Here is a 19,275-nt window from a genome sequence, read left to right as displayed (position 1 = left end):
GGCCTGCGGCCCACCGTGTGTCAACACTGGGCTTCTCACTTAGAAGGGGACTCTGGAACTAGAGAGGTAGTACAGGGAGTAAGGTACTTGCCTTGCATGTGGCCCACCCTGCTTTGAATCCTGGCATCCCAGATGGTTCTACAAGCCTCACCATGGGGAACCCCTGAGCACAGAGCCAGAAGTAAGACCTGAGCACTGGCCAGGATGGCCCTAAAGTCAAGGAGAAAGAGGTTCAGGGAGAGGGGACACTTGACTGCTGAGTATGTGAAGCACATGTCATCCCTGAGCTAGCGCATAACTTAAAGCCAGAAGTAACTGCCCTGTTGTGTTCAAGGTCCATCTATGAAGAGACTCCGTTGGAACAGTCAACTTTGAGCAAATTATGAAAAATCAGCCATCAGGCTGTTCTTTCTTTACTTTTGGGCTACATCCAGTGATGCTCAGGAGTGACTCCTGACTCTGTGCTCAGGTATCACTCCTTGGTGGACTAGGGGTCGGGGGGGGCGGGGGGGGGAAATCCATATGGGACACCGCAGATCATACCAGGGTTGGCCACATGCAAGACAATTGCCTTACCCACTGTCCTATCACTCCAGTCCCTCTTTTCTAAAGAATGGAGGATAATAATGCAGCCATATCTCATTTTGAGATTTTCATTTGTTTTTGACTTCCCAAGCAGTTTCTAGCAGGCCGAGGGGCCACTCCTGGCAACAGCTGGACAATAGGGTGAGTTAGTTGAGTGCGAGGACCCAAGGTACAAGGCTTCTTGGGACATCCAGTGCCAGGGCCTTCATGGGTGCCCCCTGCATTGCTAAGCCTGTGCTTGAAGGGCTCTTGGACAGTGCACCAGATCCTGTCCCCTGTGCTATCTCTCAAGCTAAGATTTTCATCTTGATTTAAAGATGATTTCTTGATTTCATCTTTACATCAAGAAACTGGCTATCTTGAGCATAGCCTTGGAGTCTGCCAAGGCTGTATTTGAAAGCCCTGAGAATTTTTCATTGCCCCTGGCAGCTGGACTTTAACAGCAAAGTTATTCTTTAAATCCATTAGAAAAAAATATCAACAGTGCTTCTTTATACTTGATTGCATTTGATACATTTCCAGAAAGATGATCTTTAATTTGATTAATGGGTGCATCCATTGTTATTTTAATGCCAAGTCATTTCCAGAATGAAGAACTCTTGAGCAAGCACAGATATTAAATCTGAAAGTCCCTCATGTTCCATTCCCCAAAGGATCCTTGGAGCTAGATCACACAAAAACTGGTTCCTGGGTAGCAGCTGGGAACACACAGGCAAGAAAGCAGTTGGAAAACATGTAGTTCTTTTACTATTACACTTTGGGGATTTATTCTCTCATTTGGAGAGCTTGGGGATTTAGCGGTGGTCTGACACACACCTTGCCATCTAAACAACCACCTGAGTTCTGACTGTTCAGAAGCTCACAGAGATCACAGTTCGCACATAGAGGGTGTAGATAGCCATGATGAATTAAACCTCCTCACGGGGCAATGGCTGACTCAGTGTTTCAGAACAACTAGTAGAAATGCCCAAATTGAGACAGAAACTGTAGAACTTTCTTCCTAATTCAGTCTTTTTAAAAACATTTTATTGAATCACCATGAGATAGTTATAAGCTTTCATGTTAGGGTTACAGTCACACAATGATCAAGCGCCCATCTTTCCACCAGTGCACATTCCCCACCACCAATATCCCTGGTATAGCCCTCTTTCCCACCCTCCCCCTGCCTCCATGGCAGACAATATTCTCCATATGCTCTCTCTACTTTGGGGCATTATGATTTGCAATACAGATACTGAGAGGTTATCATGTTTGGTCCATTATCTACTTTTAACACACATCTTCCAACCTGACCGATTCCTCCAGCCATCATTTTCTCGGTGATCCCTTCTCTATTCCAGCTGCCTTCTCCTTTCCGCTCATAAGTCAGGCTTCCAGCTATGGAGCAATCTTCCTGACCCTTGTATCTACTGTCGTTCGGTGTCAGCCTCATGCTATGTTGTTTTATACTCCACAAATGAGTGAAGTCCTTCTATGTCTGTTCCTCTTTTTTCGAATCATTTCACGTAGCACGATACTCTCCATGTTCATCCATTTACAAGCAAATTTCATGACTTCATCTCTCCTAACAGCTGCATAGTATTCCATTGTGTAGATGTACCAAAGTTTTTTTAACCAGTCATCTCTTCTAGGGCACTTGGGTTATTTCTAGATTTTGGCTATTGTGAACAGTGCTGCAATGAACATATAGGTTCAGATGTCCTAATTCAGTCTTAAACTTACTCTTCTTACCCTTGATCCATGTCAAATACAGTATTTTCTGAGAAAAGACAGCTTCCATATGGCACCAATCTTGGATTGTCAAGACTCAAGTGTAGCAGAAAGGTTGACTGTGGGTTTATTCTGGTAATAACAGAAGAGAGGTTCATTTTTTAAAAAAAAATTTAATTGAATCACTGTGAGATAGTTACAATGATTTCATGATTGGGTTTCAGTCATACAATGAGGTTGTTTCTCAACTTTAGCTGCCTCTCGCATCCTTGATTCCTTCCCATGGTCCCCCTGTCCTTCTAGTTAGCCCCCTTATCTTAGCCCTCATTTACATGATTCTTTTTTTTTTATTGAATCACCATGTAGAAAGTTACAAAGCTTTCAGGCTCAAGTCTCAGTTACACAATGCTCATACACCCATCCCTTCACCAGTGCACATATTCCACCACCAAGAACCACAGTAAACCTCCCCCCCAACCCCCACCCTTACACAATTCTTGTCTCTGGAAACCTCGAAATATCCTGGGAGCCTGCTGGAGGCCAGATGAGAAATGATGACCTAATTAAGAGTTGTAAGTATATCATTCATTCATAGGTACACTTGGTCTGACTGTCAAACTGAGAAGTGAAGGTGAATCTGTTTACCAGTGCCGGGTAATCAATTCCCACTGACTTACAGGTGAAGTCACACCCATTTTCTAGCTTGGGCTTCCATGAAGTAAGAATCACATGGTACTGTTCAAGCTAGGTTCTTTTCTCAAAACCCTGTAGAAGAATATGTTAACACACTCAATCCAGTTGTTGGCAGAATCCATTTTCTTGGGTTTGGAAGACTGTACTGCCCATGCTTTCTTCTGAAGTCGTACCCACACTTTTTCTCACATGGACATCTCAGAGCAGCAACAGCATGAGTCTCTTGCACACAGTATAGCTTCCAAGTCATTGTCATCATTTAGAAAAGCTGCTCTGTTTTCAGTTCCCTGGCCTGTCTCCATACTTGAACATCAGCTGTGATATAGAACAGGATACACCCAAGACGGCGGTGTCACAGTCGGAGGTCCGAGTGCATTTGGACCCACCATCCGCCTGCCACCGACTGTCTCTTCCTTTGTATATTCTATGACCTGTGGTAGCAGCAGTTTGTGGCCAATCGTTCCACTCTCTCCCAGGGTGAAAGGGCAGATGAGAGACTTTATAGCTTTTCATTCCTCCAGACACTTGCTCCTTCCTGCAAGGAAATCTGTATCTTCTGGCATTCTCTTCTCTCCTTCACTACCTCCTTTGTGACTGTGCCAGGAAGCACCAGAGAACAGATGCTCGGAGTTGGAGGCAACTGGAGGTTGTTGGGAGGAGGTGTGCAGGGGGCACGGGTGGCACCAGAGGGCAGCACAGAGTAAGAGCTGGTCCACCTAGAGCCATGGCCTGGCCCTGCACAGCAGCTTCTGAGCAACAACTGCTTGCCGTCTCCCACCTCACTGACCACTTAGGAATATTCATGGCAGAAAACCAAAATCAAAAATCAATCCCTTCTTGGAACCTCAGTTTCTCCAGTTCAGAAATAGGCTGGGGTTCATTCAAGGATGCGGCATCCCAAGGGGAAAAATTCATCTTTTTGGGAGATGCCAAGGCCAGTCTGACCCATCACGTGGTGTTTTGAAAGGTATTTTCATTGTGGGCCCCACCCACGGAGGCCTTTCAAATCTCCTTTTTTCTAATCAGCCAGTTATAACTGTATATCCATTATGTGTACTGTGCTTTGTACGTAAAAAAGAGTGCTTTTTTGCCACCAAGAACTAATTTTCCCCCTTGGGGGCAATATCAGCCTCATTGACCATGCCTGTTGTAATAGGGAAAATAAATTGCTCCCATTTTAATCTTTATTAAATCTTCAGCTTCCACGGTCTGTTTGGCAAGTGGCAGTAATACTTCAGTTGTACTAAAAGGTACTTAAGGTTAATCCTGAGAAATCAAAAGAGTCTTTGAACATGAAAAATTACCATATATATTACATTTAAAATAACAACTTGCAAAGCCAAAGTATAACCCCCTGTTTGTGGATAAGATGTAGAGAAAAATGACGAGAAAGATCAATCTGCTGGTGCTGCTTTTCAGTGGTTAGTCTTCTGTGGGCATTTTGCTTTTGGGGAATGTTATAATTGAATATGTATTACATTGGTGTCAAGAAAAATATCATTAGAAAAGTCAACCATTCTCCTTTCTGCCTTCAACACTGGGGATTAATGGGCGGTGCAAAGTCAATCATTCACGAAGGAGAAGGAGAAATATTTTGCACGACACAGCCCATTCGGGATTCCTTTAGATCTCTAGAGGGCTTTATGCCTCCAAGGTTATTGTTCACTCTCCTTAATTCTGGTTGAACAACATGTCCATTACTTGGTGCAAAGAAATACCACCTACCCAAGAGTCGTTCTCTTCTCAGAGCAAACTCTTAGTGTCCCCAGAGCAACCTTAGCCCTGTTTACTTTGGATATTTCAGGAGTTACTCTACGTTTAAACTGTGGTGAGTCTTTAAGTCCTTGTTTTAAATTCATAAACTGCCTGTAATCTTAGAAAAATGTCAGGTTCCACTCTTGAGAGGTTTGGAAACCTGACATAGTGTTGCTCGTTTGGGGCGTAGGCTGCTTCCATTCTGAACACCTTGTTCCAATTTACGTCTGAGGGAATTATATGCAGGTCAGGGCCGAGGGCCGCTTATAATTAATGGGGTGGACAAGTGGATTTTTAGTGTTTCATAAAATAAAATGGAAATCACATGTGCTTAGAATAGTTATGTGTTTTAAAATATTTACATCAATTCCAGTAAACATTAACTATAACTGATATATGTCTCCTGTGAACTTGCTTACTGGGAGGTTAAAAGCCATTCTTCACTGAGTAGACGGGATGGAAAGCCAGTTGCACCTATATGTAGCCTCACAGACGCTTGGGGGAGATACTGGTGAGTGACTTCATGGAATTCATTCAGCCTTGGGCTTTTCAGCTAGTTTCCTTTCATGTTGAAAGCACCCACTATTCAGTATGATTTGGATGTCAGTCCTTTTCAGGGAAATTGGATAGTATGTAGCTGGTGAGATTCCTGACCTGAGATTCCTCGTGGAGATGCAGAACCCACGCATTCCTATCCAAGGCCTTTTCAGTTCAATCCTTAGAAAGGGCTGAAGTCCTAGCAGGATCCACGTTTTCTTTCTACATCAGAAATTTCCATGTATCTGGTGGATATTATAGCGATGTATTGCTGAGAAACGTGGGCCCTTACCTGGCTTTGGCCACATGACAATTTAGCACAGAATTATGCCTCTTAGTTTCCTCACAGCACAGCGGGGGAAAGGACACCTGCTATTTAGAGTTTGGGTGGGACTTAGAGACAATTTACATAAATAGAGTCTACAGTAGTCTTACCCAAGAAGCCTAATGTAAGACTAGAGTTCTCTTTGTTGGACAATAATTTAATTCAATCTGAAATTATTATTCGGTAATTCGAGGCGGCACGGTGTAAATGTCTGTGGAAAATTGAACCGTGAAGCCCAAGCCAGGTGTGGTCACAACCACATTGAACCAAGATATTTGCAGCCAGTTTGGAGCCACTGTAAGTTTCATCTTGGTAAGCTGAGATTTATACATCAGCGAGTGAAACTTGACTTTGAAGTCAGAGGGAAGTACAGTGAAAAGTACAGTATCAAAATTATTCCTTTGGGGTCTAGAGAGCTAGTTCGGCAGGTCAGATGCTAGCCTTGCATGGCCACCATCAATGTAATTCTTGGCACCACCAGGAGTGATCCCTGAGCACAGAACTAGTTATAACCCCTGAGAAACTCCAGGTGTGGCCAACCCTACTCTCAAATAAATAAACACTGATGACATACTCACTTTTTACACCTACATGAGTATTAAGTAGAGGAGTAATTTTTGTTATGTTTGGTTTTTTGAGCCACACCTACTGGTGCTCAGGGCTTACTGCTGTTCAGGGAGCACTCCTGGCAGGGTTTTAGAAACCATATGGAGTGCTGAGGATCAAACCCGGGTCAGCCACATGTAGGGCTGGCTCCCTACCCTCTGTACTATCACTCCGGACCCCTAGAGGAGGAATTTTTGTCTGTTTCCTCTAGCACACAAACACTTTCATAAAAAACAACCTACTTATCAGTTTCTATTTCTCTTTAAATTTTGTATTAAAGAACTGTGTTTTACAAAGTTATTGATAGTTGAGTTTTAGGCATATAAGATTTCACCACAGTTTTACATTATACTTTCCCAAGATATTTGTGAAATACATGGAAAAGAGTGATAGTATGGATTCATGTAAAATTCATGGTCATGGATCTAAATATATGTTCAGCTCAGCCTTTTAAATTACCTGTGTTTATAATAAAATGAGAAAACTGTTTAGAATGATGGTTGCAAGGAACAATAAAATTTGGGATTACCTAAGAACCTTTCAATTTGATCTACTATGTGGTTTGTAGTTATAACTGTAGACTCATGCATCTTAGTAATGTTTCAATGAGGATTTAAGCATAAAAAGTTTTTTTGGGGAGGGGGTGTTAGTTAACCAGAAAGTTTAATTAACCAGAATGTTCCCATTTCCAGAGAATGCCAATTAATTGGAGTTTGACTCAACTTTTGTTGTAATCCTGGTTCCCACGGAGACATGAATACTGCATGTCTGACTGATTTCTTGGGACATGCGAGCACGCCCCAAGAACACCTTGAATGAACAAGGCAGTGGTAGCCATTTGTTTGAGGATTTTAGTTCTCACTAAAATAGAGCTGGAGAGGGTGGACACTCACTGGCAGAAGTGTTTCTGGCTAAAGAGATTCAGCTCATGAATGCCCTGATTTCACTTTATTTTCCTCTTTCAAGTACACTTTCCTCCTTACTGACCTGTCATTTAGAAGTGAGAAGGGCTTTCCTGGGAACAGAACAATGCTTTCTACCCTGTTTCTTAAAGTAGTGCACAGAAGGAAATGCGATGTGATAAAAATAAGTTATAAGTGAAATTATAATATTTTGCTAAAGATAGCCAGGAAGTGAGGAGCCAAAAGCCTCCAGTAGCAGGGAGGCCAGATGGTCCATTTTTAAACTACAGTCACTGAACAGGAAACTGCTTGATTAGGAAGACACTGGTCTTTTTTTTCCTTTTCTAATAGCTATATGTCCCCATACATAGCACACACAATTTTCATTCAGCCAGTTGGTCATGTGTGCCATTGTCAGCCAGATTCTGCTGAGGAGAAAACAAAGTCTTAATAGTAAAGAAATAAATGGGTTTGCAAGTCAGAGCTATGAAAGAACTTGGAATCTCCCCACTTCCCTCCAAACCCTCCATCATTACTGTCTCCGTCATATTGTGGCGGGCTCTGGTGTTTTGTTTTATTTTCCTTTGATAAGCCAGAGTGGGAGAAAGGCTTTGGATCAGAGTGGCTAAGCAGGCTTTTGTGAGATGCCAAGTGGACAGGGGCGGTGGGGGGGGACTCTTGGCTGGAGAATTAGAGGTTTGAGAGCTCAGCACTCCAGGGGCCTAATGTGCACAAAGGACCCGGGAGTTGAATCCACAGTGGGGAAGTGCCCATGCAAAGAAATGCTTCCGCACGCTAATAGGTGAGTGATAGGTGAGGCTTTGGGGGTGGCGGAGAAGGGCACTGCAGGCCCCTCTTTGGGCCTTGGACCTTGATATTTTGCCAGGAGCTTGCTTGGCATGTGGCTCAGGGCCCAGTGAAGCGCCTTTCTGGAGTCACCAGTCCTCTGCTCTGTACCCCACGAGTCCGAGATTGCCCAATCTGTGTCCCCAGGAAGCAAATGAAGAACATTGTGAAATAGAATCCTTGCCTCCCTTTGCAAGAGGGAGTCACTAGGCGGGATTTAGATACAGGCAACTGGGAGAACTGTTTGGAACTGTGCCCCAATCCGGTGTCTGTTGACTTAAACAAGGGCAAGCTCCAGAAGCTCTGTACCAGGCCAGGAAACCCATCAATATGGACCGTACACTAAAGCAGAACAGACTTTCCAACTGGTTCTTTCCCAGCAGGTGTTGTTTTCCCTTTAATTGTGGTAATTCCTGCCATGAATATTCATCTCCATAATAAACATAATTGTATTTATGCTTTAAGATAACTTAGCCACCCAGAAAAAGTCACTATGGTCAAAGCTATACACTTTTCTGTAAGTGAATTTGCAGGTCTTGGGTTTCATGACAAGTTCTGAGTCCTTTCAATTCTCTCTCTTTATATTTCGAAACTCGTAAGAGTCAATTCAGTGAACAGATAAACTGTACATGGTGAGATGAACACTCATTAGTGTAATAATAATATCCTTTCCCTTGAAGACTCACATAATCCTAAACAACAGAACAACAAGAAGTCCCTTTGGAGTCAAGTCCCTACCATCATACTGTCTAATATTAATTCCAAGGTATTATCATGGAATATCTTCCTGTTCTACAAATTACATGTGTACTCTCAAAGCAACAGTAAGAAAATATTCCTGGTTAATGCAAGGAAAATCTCTCAGTTTAGGCAGCCTTAGGAGTATTTTTGTTGTTGGTGGTGGTCCATACCCAGTGGTACTCAGGGGTTACTCCTGGCTCTGCACTCAGGAATATATTCCTGGCAATGCTTAGTGCTTATGGGATGTCAGAGATTGAACCCAGGTCAGCCGTATGAAAGGCCTTACCTGCTGCACTATCACTTCTGCCCCAGCCGTAGGAGTATTTTTTAAAGTCAGTAGAAACCTCATAGCATTGGTAGACTTTCTTTTCATATAGATTGTAAGTATAAAAAGTCACACACATGAATATATATATACTTTAAGCCTTCAGAGAAACCATTAAATTTTTGTTTGTTTGGATTTTTAACCCCCAAAGTGCATGGGTTAGAGACAACCGACAGAATTGTTTGCTTTATAACACATCTAACTTGGCCCTCTGTCCTCTCATAGCTTTTCACTGGTTTCCCTGTGGGGTACTGGCACCCATCACCCAGAATCCCAAGCCTTCTCTTGGCCTTTGTTGTGGGCACAGTAGAAATTCTTTTTTTTTGCCACACCATTGTGTTCATCACTTCTCTTGTCCCTTCCTAAAGAGTTTAACTGTGGGGACTGAAAGCATAGGCTAGGGGTAAGGCGCTTGCTGTGCATGCAGCCAACTCCAGTTTGACCACATAGGATCCCACGAGCACTAACAGGAATGATCCCTGAGCACAGAGCCAGAAATAAGCCCTGTGCACTGCCAGTGGCTCCAAACTGAGAGAGAGAGAGAGAGTGCGTGTGTGCGAATGGGAGTGAGAGTGAGAAACACTCTTAAATTTATGATCTTACAGCTATTAAAATGATCTAGCCAGTAGCCAGTACTTGTGGATTTTGAGCTCCCTTTTGTCATTGTTATCATTGGGTTTTTGTTGTTGTTTTTGTTGTTGTTTTGTCATTGTCAATGAGACATCAAGGAAGCTTTCTGGTAATGGGATCTTACAGTCATGAATTATCATTCGTCCTGCATTCAGGAACGCATGACTGTCCCTGTCTGCTTCCTTCTGCTCTTCCCACTCCTCTTACCTTTACCTTTCTGAAACATCCTCTCCTAGAGAGGCAAATGGAGGTGATTTCACACAAAACCAAATGTTTCCTTTGGGTCTTTCTTGGGGGGGAGTTGTTTTGGGGTCCCACTCAGTGATGCTTAGGGGATACTCCTGGATCTGCATTCACGAATCACTCTTGGTGGTGCTGGTGGGGGGGACCGTATGGGATGGCAGGATGGAGTCTGGGTCTGCAGCATGCTGGACAGGCGCCTCATCTACTAGACTGTCGCCCCCCACCCCAAACCAAATATTTCATTTCCACCACACCCTTCCCTGTACCCCTGACTGCATGACTGTCATTCCCATCCATGTGGGGCCAGTGTCCTGCCACCAAGCATTCCAACACCCCGGGGTTTGTAAGGACCCTCATTTGATCCACCATGTGATTATGGGCTTTCTCTCTCAAATTGCATCGATCACATAAGGAGGCTCTGCTTTCCAGTAATTTGCCACTTTGTCTTTTCATGCAAGAAACAGCTAGAGTCAAGTGTCCTTGAACACAAAATCAGTCCTTAAGGAAATCTGAAACGAAACATTGAACACCTGGGGAAATCTAATCACTGTTCTGCCCGAAGGCTGGAGAGTTTTATACTCAAGCTTATTGACAGAGGACAAAGCCAAATATCAAGAAAGCCCGCACAGGCATGAGTCAGAACAGCTCCTGTGCTCAGATTGACCTGCTTTCCGTCCCCGCGCTCCTCTCTCTCTGCTTTGTACTACTTTCCTTTTATGTATGTTTCCTTGAAATGATCACATGTTCTCACCCATTTCCTGCCTTACGTGAAGGTTCCCTTATCACATTGTAAGCTCCGCCGGGCCCAGTCTCTGCACCCATTGTTCATCGGTGCATTCCCAGAGCAGCAAACTCAAAGCGCAACATGAAATTAGTGGCATAGAAGTTCTGCTGCTGCTGCTGCTGGCGCTGACCAGAATGTCCTTTGTCTCTGATCCCAGGGTCGCCTGTCCTCTACCAGCACCCCCACTGGCATGTGAACTGATTTGCTTGCAAGTCAGAAACATCTGAACCCTTTCTTGCTTCTGGAATCTCACTTCTTCACTCAGGCCAGGTTCCCTCATTTCCTACAGGATCCCAAAGTCTGGGGAGCAGACAGCTGGAGCCCGAGAGAACTGTGGGAGAGCCAAGGGCCATGAGCAGGCGGGGTCTGCCCAGTCTGGGAAGGCAATGCAATCGCCCGTGTGAAGACGATGAGAAAGAGCAGTCAGTATTCACGAGCCAAACGCGAGCTCCTTTACTTATTCATACGCTGGTCTTTCACAGAAGACCTTCATCAACATTATGGCCTTCCTGCTTCCAAAAATGACTCAGAGATATTTGCAATAAAAATTTATAGATACGAATGTATTCAGAGGAGAGGGGAAGAAGGCTGTGGGAGCCCAGCTTTGCCAGGCATTTCAAAAACTCGCCCTTTGAATAACTCTCAAGGATCCTCTGAGATTGCTCCCATTGTCCGCAGTCTCCAGATAAGGAAACCACGGCCGATATGGACTATCTGTGACAGGAAGATATGTCGGGTGCAGGCTCCTAGCTGCTTCGCTAGGAAATGGCCGAGCCCAGAGTTTGAACTCAGGTTTATCTTGTTTCAAGGTACATATTTCTTTGAGTGACATCAAACCAATGGTTTTACCTCCAAACCAGACCACAGATAGTCAGACCAACTGAGCCCTGGGCTTAACCCTATGCTTTCTGACAGCACTTCAAAGGGAAAGCTGGAAGAAACACATGATGTCAAAGAAGAAAGCCAGTTAGCTCATGTCTCACAATAGAAGGCAAGGATGAGACAGGGAGGAAAAGAGTAGAACAGAAGAGATAAAAAACATAGCGGCTTTTTTAGATGCAGTGCAAGATAGGATTTTTCCAATAGTTCTAATTCTTGTCAGTCCAAGAGTAGACAAAGTCGAGGATTTTTATTAATGCATCATATTAAACTTTAGCAGAATTTGCATCAGAAGGCAAGTTCAAGAGGACGCAAGCATGAGTGTGTTCTCTGTTAGTTGCTATATTTACTAATATAGCAACTTAGTTGCTATGGTGTTTTTCAACACAGAACTCATCCCATAGGTATCTTAGGCATTCTTAACCCGGTTTACAGGTTTTACTTCAAGTGGATGTTAGAGTTGGCCCTGAATGGAGATAATCGCATTTTATAAATAATCCAATTTCCTTAGGAATCTCTATAACATTAGTTTAGTTATTTACTAAGCCAATATTCTTGATAATGGATAGAATTAGACTTTTACATATGTGTCATAAAGATGTTGGTTTCTAATGCTGAACTATCCGAAATGGATATATTAGAAATGACTATTCTACTTTAAAAAATGCCTCTTGTATTTTAGGATAAAGCAAAATAGGTGCTTTTCAAAAAGTGGGTCCTGGGTTGAAAGCAGAGTGTTTTGAAAGCACTTTTTTTTTATGATAGTTGAAATTGTATGTGTATCTTAATGATAACCTACTTTTACTGCACAGCCTTAAAGAGCCCCTGCTGTCTAGAAAATGAATTCCCTCCTCAGCATTCAAATCTGCTAAAAGTGTTTTCGCTGGAATTTCTCCCAAGAAGTGGCTGGCCTTTGTTCTGTGTGGACACTGCCGGGCGCTACTGTTAATATCCTGTTTTCGTTTGTTAGTGCTCTTGTCCTTCTCATTGTCCCGTTCCCACCATGCTCCCTCTCTCACAGGCTGCTTTACAATAACAACTCAGAACAAAAGAGGGCCTCCTCTTTGTGTTACAGCCTGAAAAGCAAAAGCAAGAGAAAGATTTGGTCTCCCCACACCCTCACAGGCCCATCGCCTTTGGGAAACGTTTGAAGCATGTTCTTCATCCAGGAGCTGTGACTAAGGGGCACTATTTGATGGTTGATTTTCGGGCCACACCCAGTGGTGCGCAGGGCCTGGTTTTGGCTCAACACTTAGGGATCACTTCCAGCACTGCCCAGAGGACCATACAGGGTGCCAGGGATAAAATGGGTTGACCACATGCAAGACAAATGCCCTACCCACTGGAACTATCACTCTGGCCTCTGGGTCACTTTATTTTTTTAGAATTGCAAAGTTTTTTGGCGGCGTTATGAACTCGAGGGTTTTGTGTGTGGCTAACTTTTGACAGTAAGAGAAAAATGGCCATTTTTATTGAGAAGAGCAACTACCGTATTTGAAAACATTTTTCCAATTTGTTCATGCAATTAGAACCAGTTCATCTGTAACCTTGACATAACCTCCGCGATTCATGAGACCAGTCTTTGAACTCAAGCTTTCCAGAGTTCAGCCAACAGTTGGAAAGGCTACAATGACCACCATCAGCGACTATTTCTTGATGTACTAGTGGACAATAAGTGGGCAGGAGAGAGAAGCCCCTGCCCAGCCTACCAGAGCAGCACAGCCTCATGGCCTAGCCCCCAGGGCTCCCAGGAGAGTGGGCCACATGCGAAAATGGCATGGAGGTTGTGTGGCAGAGAGAGATCAGGGGCCCAAACAGTATGCCAGGGACCAAAGGAAGGAAGTGAGGTGGGAAAAGATTGAGCGTTTTTTCCAGGTACAATTCACTTGCTCCAGACAGCCGACTCAACGAGTTAGTCCTGCAGAAGCTAGATTACATGTCAGCTCACGAATGGCTGGGAAACCCCTTTCAGTCTAGTGAAAATGTTAGTGAGGCCGGAAACATAGATTACAGCTGGCAGGGCACTTACTTTGCATGAGACTCACCTGGTTTTGATCCTGGACACCTCATCTGATTCCCTTGGCCCCACCAGGAGTGATCCCTGAGCATAGAGCCAGGAGAAAACCCTGAGCACTGCAGGACGTAGCCTACCGCAAACTCAAAAAGAATAGTAGCTCCATGTTTCTGGGTTTCCCCAGAGTAGCCAAAGACAGGAGGCTTGTCTAACTTAGGTGCATGTGCTGCATACTTTTGCTCAAATCCAGAGTTGTTTGGCAGAGTTACTGTGCCCAGGGATACACACATACATATTTTTGAGAGTGCCAGGAATCACTCACTGCATTCTAGATGCACACAGGCTTTTACAGAGACCTAGAAGAGTTCTGTGAATGTATATGGGGATGCCTGTCAAAGTAGAAATCTACTTGCAAATGTGCTGGGAAGGCAGCAGTTAAGGGCTTTTGTCCGGAGGGTGATTTGTGACTTCACAGGAATCAGTGGCTTCCATTTCTGCCACCACCATACTTTTGGCCCACTCTCCAGGAGGCCGCTTCGAGACTTCTGACAGGAAACTAAGTGTCAGACTCTTACTCTCTTCCTTCTCTTTCACGTCTGAGTCACTAACTTTGGAACTAAATTTTTGCCTGATACGTGCTTATACAGTAGACCTGGAAGACATCCATCATTTTAGTGTAAAATAAATTAGGTTTCCTTTGCCTTTAAAAATTGGATGTTTTATTTTTGTGGCATAAACTGTAAATGATATGAAATGCCTGAGACCTTCTGACAGTGGGGAATTTCCTATTGAGGTTGTGAGTTTAAGCTCTTTAGATATAAAATTGGTTGGTTGTCATTTTCTTTTGTTTTTTAAGGGGTGGAGTCAGTGTTTGTCTCCTAGTATTTCCACTTGAGATGTTCAGGCAAATTTTCCACTGCAGTGCCAAAACACAGACATGGTGGGCAGATTCAGTAGAAATTGTGACAGTTTCGTTGCTCTTTTATCAAAAGCAGTGCTTTCACATCTCTTAATGAAAATTAATGAAAATTTCCTTCCAATTTTGTGCAGTGATATACAGGTACTGTTTTCTGTGGACAGGGAGGACGACTTTGAAAAGCTCTCTTCTGTTTGTGGAATTGAGTAATCCCTTGGTTTGTTGTTAAAAGACCAATGAAATCACAACTTGTAGAGACATAAGCACTCGAAAAGATATCCTTTGCATTTTTCTGCCCAAGCATGCGAAGCCGACTTTGGTACCGCAGAAGGTGTTATGGGGACGTGGAAGTGGATGCCCTGCCATGGAGACTGTCCACTTCCTGCTTGTCCTTGTCCAGAATTCTCTTCAAACTCTTTTGCAGGGAGGTGGGAGGGTGCCGGAGAAGTAGTTGAGGTGTGGAGGCTCTTGCCTTGCCTGCTGCCGACCCCAGTTCAATGCCTGAAAACAGCCAAGAGTGGCCCCTGAGCTCTGCCTGGTGTAACCCCCAAACAAACGTGTTTGTTGGCATCAAGAGGTCTGTTTTGTAAGTGAAACTGCAGGTATCCGATCAATCAGTCTGTTTTCTGGTTTTTTTGGTTTGTTTGTTTCACATGTTCTGGAGGATTTACTTTCATTGCACTTTCTTGTCTTGCAGAGTGATAAGCAAGACCCTTGAAAGAACTGCAGTGCAGGGGAAACTTCCTTGGCTTGTGGGAAGCCCATTTCCTTTAGATGCATTTTTAAGAGATTATTTTGCATTCTCAGTTTACTGTTTCTTTGCCATTCTGGAAACTGAAATCTGGCACACCCTTGACCAATCTGATCTTTGAGCATGTAGTTTTGTATTTTATATGTATGTGAACATATGTGATGTTATGGATATGTGATATGGATACATTGTTGACATGTCTGTAAAACCTGTTGGGGTGTTTATGCATAGGTACATATTTCATTTATATATTTTCAACTATTCGGATGATAGATTCCAACTGAAATTTTTCCAGTTTTTAAAGATAAAATATCTGATTTAGTGTGTCTTCCATTACATAAGCCAAATAAATTTGTCTAGAGATAAGTAAATTTCTCTCTCTGGGTGCTTGCCTTGTGTGTGGCTCACCCCTTGGTTGTTCCCTGCCACCACATAGAGTCCCCTGAACCCCACCAGGAATGATCTCTTGAGCACAGACAGAGTCAAGAGTAAGTCCCGAGCACCACTGGACATGACCCCCCCTCACTCCAAATACCAAGAAAATTTTGAAAAGAAACGTTTTTTCCCAGTGTCACCTTTTGAAAAAACTTCTTCTGGAGGTTCTATTTTAATTTGACGAGAGACACAGTGGAGATGTGTTAGAAGGAAAGCAGAGCAGAAAGCGAGTGTGCCCATGAGGGCACCAAAAGGGAGGGTCTTGCTGCGGTCAGAGGACAAACCCCTTGTTGACCCTGGCAGCTGGCAGGCTGGCTCCTGTTGACAGTGTGTGAGGCTGTGGAACACTGACCCTCAGCAGGTCCCTCTAAGCCCCAAGGTTACCAATTCTGGTGCCAAGTCATGATTGAGGGTGGGAGGGGATCAGGCAGTAGGTGTTGGCTGACCCCAGCTGCCTTGTCATCTCGTCAGTTGAATGCTGTTGGACGAGGGGAAGTCACGGCGGGGTCTGTGGAAAAGGCAGCTGCAAAGCAAGAGAGAGTTTTGATTCTTCAGCTCAGCAGCCCTGGCAGGGTGGATGAGGTGGAGCTGGCCTTCCTGGAATTGTCGCGTCGATTTTCCTGTTGTGTTTCACTGTTGACGCTCTCACAGACACACGGGACCGCTCCAGCACTGCCTGCCACCCGCAACGGGTCTTGGTTGCCTGTCTATCCTTTCGTGGGTCCCATCCTCTGCTTACGGCGATGTTTCTTCAAAAAGAACTAGGGTGCAGTCCATTGGTGGGTATTCACTGCAATCTCTTTGTAAGACTCTGGAGCGGTGCTAAAAGAACTCTAAAGGACGAGAGTGTTGTTTCCTGCTTTTAACCTGTTTGTCAGCCTTTCCGTGGGATGACTTGGATTTGAGACTGTTAGGGGCAGAAAGGCCTGGGCGGTGGTCCCTCGCAACCTCAGCATTGCTTCTTGCATTGTCATTTGTGTCTCTTTGCTAGTCTGCTTGTAGAAATGAGGTCCAGAAGGTGTATTTAAGCATTCTGTTCAGTAAATTGGGAAGACTAGGTTTCAATTAAAATAACCAGACAGTGTGACCTTGCTTCCACTTCTCCTTAATTTTTATCATTAAAGCCTGCGTGTCCCTAAAGACATCGGGCCCGCTTCCAAGTGATTCTTTTCAGGAATGTTCATTCATTATTAATCAGGTTGCACGGTCAAGAGAGCATGTGATTATTTTCAAGAATGTCCTCAAGATCCAATTACTGAAAAATGAGCATGTTGCAGACGGATTGGACAGACAGAAAGGGTTTTGTGAACAGGGTAATTCAGCTGGTGCAGACTTGGCCCGGTGGGTGTTCGGTGCCATCCGAGCGCTTCTCATGTCAGGTCTCAGGTACGATATTGTAGCTTCAGTGTTCCTGAGGAGAAATATGAAATGGCATATTCTGAAAAATATCGATTGTACTCAGGAGTTCTTTTACAACCTGAGGGCTGTGCCTCCATCCGTATCAGCTGGCCACTGTGCATTGCTGGTAGTTTCCCCTGGTTCCCTAAGATCTGACAGAAATTTGTATCAGTCACTGATGACGTGAACAAGTGTAAGTGTGCTGCTAGTTACCGGTTTCGTTATGGTGAGCGTTCAGAGGAATTACCTTCAGAAGATGGGGATTGCTCCCCCACCTGTTCCTACCCCAGGGACTATTTGCACTGTTGCTTTAAGACTCCCTTACAATTTGACTGCTCCCAGCCTAATTCGGGGTGGGAGAGAGCCAAGTTTTGTGGACTCCAGTCTGTCAGAATACCATTGCCTTCCTGGGGAGCTCCGGCTCCCCTCTTTCCTTCACTTAATGCCTTGGAGCCTTATTTTCGTATGCTGTAGTCTGATTCTCAAACCTGCAAGTGCAGTATGGTGTGAAATAGCGTTTGGGTGCTGTGTTCATTACCTAGATTTTTTTTATCTCAAAGTTAGTTATGAAATCATGAATCAGTCTGTGGACAGAAATCCCAGTACTTGTAATATATTCTTTAAAATCCTCTATTTGTGGGGAACTCAACTTGGCTGTAGCACCCAGACCTGGGAGGGGGTTCGTTAGGTCATTGTTTGATTTGAGAGAGAAGCTTGGTCCCCGTGGCAAACCCTGCCTCACCAGCTGAGCTTGGTTTTCAGCAGTTCACACCTCTCAAGCTCTCAATCCTCTGCAAGTCTATATTGCTGCTGATCCAAGAGAAATCCACCCTCCCACAGCCCTGAAATGAGATTCTACTTAGGGTTCTGTCCTAGGGCTGCTCTCATAGCAAAATACCAGGCAGCATTAAGTCAACTAAATATTAGTCACGTGAAGATAGGTGATGGAGAGCCAATTGTGTTTCTGACGTTGCCACCTCGTTAAGGATGTGTCAGGGCCTCGTGGACCCTGTCTTTTTCATCGGGCTTTTAGGTGTTTTCTTTTGCAAACTGTTTTTACATGGCTTGATGTAACATCAGTTGTTGGTGCTTTTCAGCTCACTTACGTGTTGGTAATTTAGAAAAAAAATCTTAGAAAAACGCAAGACTTTCCCACGAGAAAACAGACTAGACAGAATGGGTGTAGGGAAGCATTGAGAGACAGGTTTAGTCAATGCATGAAATGTTAATGCCTCTATTACAAGACGTTACGACTCCAAGCCTTCATGGAGGACATGGCGACAGTGAAATATCTGCTCCTTCTAACGGTGACTGAACTAGACAGGCCACACTCACTATGGAGCCACTAGTTCTTAGTCCTATCCTTAATGCATGGGTAACATTTTCCAGACTCTTGGGACTTTGAACCAGAAAGCCAGCTCACTGGTTGGGCCATGAACCCTTGCAGTGCATACTACCCTTGCAAGGATTCTATGTGCTTCCTCTGAGTGCAGGTACTCTTAGCTGTGTTTTAGCAGGGACCACGAGAGAGAACGAGAAACAGAGGAAGATGGTGGGAACAGATGTGACAGGTCAGGGTGGGGAGAGGGCATGTTTTCTCTTCAGTCACTTTTCAGGTCACTAATTTGGCCTTTTTTTTCTAAACGGGGGTGAAACATATGAATGCAACAGACATGAGCCCCCTCAATTTCCCTCTCCCTGCCCTATACTCATAACCCATAAGGGTCTCTACAGATTCAGCCCAAAATTTATCTTGAACTCAAAGTGCAAGCTCTTTGCTGGGCCACTGGGAACTCTGTCCTTCAGGCTGTTCCCGTATCTTGTACCGGGAGTGAAAGGAAAGGAAGCCTCCTTCCCACTGGGGAGGCCCACCTCCACTTCCCAGTCAAGAAACCTGGTGCCAAAGAGAGCAGAGAGCCATCTGCCAGGAACCTGGATCCACCAGATTGCCTCAGCCACGGCCTGGGGGCCCGGCTCCTGTCATTCTGGAGGCCCTCACTGCCAGCTCTCCTCCTCTGGGCTATTGACTGTCCCTAGCTCCCCAGAGCAAGAGTGTCTGACCTGCAGATTTTAGCATGTAGAGTTCCCAGGAGGACGGGCTTCTTTGGCTCAGGCCGCTTCTTCACAATTAGCCTCCAATTGGCCGCTAAGCAGACAAGTGAAGGCAGCTGGTAGGTGCAGCAGATGCTCTCATTTAGCG

The 19,275-nt window shown here is 44.4% G+C and overlaps 1 protein-coding gene across 1 annotated transcript in view; it reads left to right on the top strand.

The window, feature by feature from the left end:
* The first annotated feature begins 16,331 nt into the window (after positions 1-16,331).
* The window catches only part of MID1 (midline 1), a 144,019-nt gene continuing 141,075 nt past the window's right edge, over positions 16,332-19,275 (top strand). Inside the window, exon 1 of the mRNA XM_004612178.2 lies at positions 16,332-16,456. The gene's annotated coding sequence lies outside the window, so the exon portion shown is untranslated. The remainder of the gene's footprint in view (positions 16,457-19,275) is intronic.

Source organism: Sorex araneus, chromosome X, assembly GCF_027595985.1.
Source record: "Sorex araneus isolate mSorAra2 chromosome X, mSorAra2.pri, whole genome shotgun sequence".
Taxonomy (NCBI): Eukaryota; Metazoa; Chordata; class Mammalia; order Eulipotyphla; family Soricidae; genus Sorex; species Sorex araneus.
The sequence above is the reverse complement of the archived record's forward strand: the minus strand, read 5'-3'. Positions and strand labels throughout refer to the sequence as shown.